Source organism: Protobothrops mucrosquamatus, unplaced genomic scaffold, assembly GCF_001527695.2.
Source record: "Protobothrops mucrosquamatus isolate PMUCROS unplaced genomic scaffold, P.Mucros_1.0 scaffold1188, whole genome shotgun sequence".
NCBI lineage: Eukaryota > Metazoa > Chordata > Lepidosauria > Squamata > Viperidae > Protobothrops > Protobothrops mucrosquamatus.
This window is the reverse complement of record NW_015387400.1, coordinates 108,385-112,577: the sequence shown is the minus strand read 5'-3', so window position 1 is coordinate 112,577 and position 4,193 is coordinate 108,385. Positions and strand designations below refer to the sequence as shown.

General features: G+C 36.8%; 1 pseudogene; it reads right to left on the bottom strand.

Moving 5' to 3' along the window:
* Window positions 1-3,889: 3,889 nt before the first annotated feature.
* LOC107291790 overlaps window positions 3,890-4,193 on the bottom strand; it is a 950-nt pseudogene continuing 646 nt past the window's right edge.

The following is a 4,193-nucleotide window of genomic DNA, read 5'->3' as shown; positions in this document are numbered from 1 at the left end:
GCTTTCTTTTTATTATTTCTAGTGCACTAGAATAAAAAAAAGTTAAATTAATTTGGCATCAGTTTGTTCAAAATCAAGAATAACAAGGTTATAATTTTTTAAGATCAGGAAATTTGCTTTCCCTGGATTCAGTTATATCATGAGTCAAAACATTAAAAAAAAAATTCCTCATTAAAACAGCATATTTGAGCCAAGGTACTACACAAGGACAAGCAGATGAGCTAAGGTTAATGGTGAGTCTAAGCATACATTATTTAATATTTTCAATAAAATAATACCCATGTTGTAATAATTTCAGGAATCAATATATAACAGAATAACAGAACAACGGAGTTGGAAGGGAACTTGGAGGTCAATGAATCAATCAGAATAGAGCTGGAAGGGACCTTAAAGGTCTTCTAGTCCAACCCACTGCTCAGGCAGGAAACCTTATACCATTTCAGACAAATTGTTGTCCAATCTCTTCTTAAAATCCTCCAATATTGGAGCACCCACAATTTCTGGAGGCAAGTCGTTCCACTGACTAATTGTTCTGTCAGGAAATTTCTCCTTATTTCTAATTTGCTTCTCTCCTTGATTAGTTTCCATCCATTGCTTCTTGTCCTGCCTTTAGGTGCATTGGAGAATAAGTCAACTACTTCTTTGTGGCAGCCCCTTAGATATTAGAAGAGAGTCAAGCTATTCTCCAAAGCATCTGAAGGCTCAACAATGGTATAGGGTTTCCTGCCTGAGCAGGGGGCTGGACTAGATGACCTCCAAGGTGCCTTCCAACTTTATTATCATTTTCATCATCATCATCATCATCATCATCATCATCATCATCATCATCATCATCATCATCATCATNGAGGAGGAGGAGGAGGAGGAGGAGGAGGAGGAAGAGTTGGAAGGGACCTTGGAGATCTTCTAGTCCAATCCCCTGCTCAGGCAGGAAAGCCTATACCATTTCAGACAAATGGTTGTCCAATCTTTTCTTTAAAACTTCCATTGTTGAAGCATTCACAACTTCAGGAGGCATATTGTTCTACGGTACTGTCTTATCTCTAATTCCCACAGTACTATCTAAATATACTGTCTAAGTATATTTACCTGTGTAGTATGGCTGTATTACTATTATCCTTCTTATCTTACCAAATAGAGAAGCAATCTGGAACTAAGGAGAAACTTCCTGACAGTTAGAACAATTAATCAGTGGAACAACTTGCCTCCAGAAGTTGTGAATCCTCCAACACTGGAAGTTTTTAAGAAGAGATTGGACAACCATTTGTCTGAAATGGTATAGGGTTTCCTGCCCGAGCAGGGGGTTGGACTAGAAGACCTCCAAGGTCCCTTTCTATTCTATTCTATTCTATTCTATTCTATTCTATTCTATTCTATTCTATTCTATTCTATTCTATTCTCACATCACCCCTAGTTCTTCTTTTCATTAAACTAGACATATTCAATTCCAGCAACTGTTCCTTATATGTTTCAGCCTCCAGTGCCCTAATCATCTTTGTTGCTCTTCTCTGTACTCTTTCTAGAATCTCAACATCTTTTTTACATCGTACTTACACTGACCTTTTAGAGTTGGGATGAGTTTTTTTATGTCCCAAATCAGATTTATCAATTCAGAGAAGGGACAAGATAATGGAGAACAAGGGTGGAATTACATCCTAATACATTTTTGAGTGGTATGATTTATTTTCCTAATATATGATTTGATTGATAGTTCTTTCCTCTTTTCTCCTCCTCCTTTTCTTGTTTAATCATATTGTTTATTACAGGAAGAATGTTAAATATTCTTTCAGGTATATAAACATAATCTAGGTTTTAGTGAGTTCTTTCCCACCCTTCACCCCCAGAAATTGGAAGCTACAGAGGTATGGAGAATGGGGAAAATAAAAACAAAATAAAAGATCTTTGACTGTAGATGAATTCAACCAAGAGACATTCTAAGACTTATATAAAGCTTTAAGATGAGATATACTATATACAGTCTATATATAATAAAACTTGACAATATTGTTAGAAAAAAAGACAAGCGATTAATCTCTTTTCATTTTTAGAAAGCTTTCAAATAACATAGCATATTATTTGGCCATAACCTACCTACAAAACCCAAAAGATGAACTCGTCTATAGAATAATTTCCACGATGAAAAAAATTAGTCGATGATAACTGATAGAGAAACCAGGCAGAGTACAGCAGATAAATCCAGAGTAAAAAAACAACAACAAAGGACTAGGACCTTTTTTAAGAGTGTGGTTCATTAGTGAATCTATGTGATAATGACTTTTAATATATATATAATACAGGCAACAATTAATTATTTCCAAATCCCAAACTGAGCTGAAGATTATCATATGGGAATAGAAGTCAACTAATCAGTTAGGGACCTCTTTGGGGGTGATCTGGGGAATGTGGTTGGGGTGAGCCAAGACTATGGAAGGACACAAAATAGAACTTGAAGAAATATAGACCTCACCACCAGTAAGGTCATCTGAAGTAGTTCCTAGGCAAAAGAACAAGAGTGTATCCCCTCTCTATTCCACATGGAAAAGCCAATCAGGAATGTTTGGACTTTATTTTGCTACTTACAATGTGTTCCAATCCTTTGCAAAGTCAAAGCCACTTTTCATCCCCTGTTCTAGAGTCTTGAGCCGTGGTGGAGCAGTGGTTAGAATGCAGTATTGCAGGCTAACTCATTGCTGGCTGACAGGAGTTTGATTCTCACTGGGTCAAGGTTGACTCAGCCTTCCATCCTTCTGAGGTTGGTAAAATGAGGACCCAGATTGTTGGGGACAATATGTTGATTCTGTAACCCACTTAGAGAGGGCTGTGAAGCACTGTGAAGCAGAATATAAGTCTAAGTGCTATTGCTATTAATCTACTTAAATGCTGTCGTCTTAAATCTGGTTGCTCTTATCCAAGTTAAGCTAGAAGAAGAGAGGAAGAAAAATCTCTTCAAACTCTTCAAAGTCACAAGGTTCATGTTATTTTTCAGATACTAAATTAAATTTGCAATAGTGGTGAATATGTCACCTAGCCTGGTAATGAAATGTTCAGAAACCAAGCCATAAGCTTGGAGAACAAACCTTCACCCTCACTAAATTAAATTACATGGGAGGCAGTGATTTGTGAAAAATGATGGGAGCTGTTCAGTCTTCCTTGACGCTTCCTAACCAAAAGTAGATAGAAAAGGGGAATTTACTCAGAGTTCCTCATTCTTGAAGAAATTTATTCTCTTGAAGTCAGACTGAGAACATGATCATTCACCTTCTTATACATTACTTATGTTTCTGAGTCCCTCCAGTAAACTGAATACAGATAGTCCTCAACTTATGACCACAATTGCAAACAATTTCCTTTGCTAAGCAAGATGACTGTTAACTGAACAACAACCTGATTTTATAACGTTTTTCCCCACTGTTAAGTGAATCACAAGGTCATTAAACAAGCATAGTCAAAAGCCAACAGCTGATATCATATTTGATGACTGCTCAAAATAATAGGAAGAAAGAAATTTGCTTTGAGCAAGTAAACATTGTCAAATGGACAAAGACTGCTCAAGATTCATAAAATATTTTAAAGAATTCATAGTTTCATACATAATTTCGTAGTTTCCCAGATGGATGTGCAACCATTGAACAAGATCCCACAGACAGAAGCAATGAGGATTACAAAATATTTTCTTTTTCGACAGAAGAGTTTGGTTGTTTTCTTGCAGACATTCCATCACCCAATTAGTTAACATCATCAGGGCTAGCAATGCTGAAGATGTTACCCATTTGGGTAATGAAATGTCTGCAAGAAAGCAACCAGGTTCAGAGAGCATCAAGGACTCCATAGTTCTCTTTCAGAAAGAGAGGTAATGGAAACACCTAGATATTTAGTGTCAGGCACCATGTTAGAAACTCCTATGTGTGGTTACTGTTTTCCACAGAGCTGTTTTGAAATCACTGTTCCGGATTGTGTAGATGAAAGGGTTTAACATGGGAATGAAACTCGTGTGGAAAAGAGACAATATTTTGTTAAGTTGGATATTCCCATGAGTTGAAGGCCTCAAGTACATAAACATAAGTACCATATAAAAAATGGTTACAACAGTGAGATGGGAGGCACAGGTGAAAAAGGCTTTGGAGCGCCCAGTGGCAGAAGGGATCTGAATTATAGTGAATATAATGCGTGCATATGAAATCAGGGAAAATCCA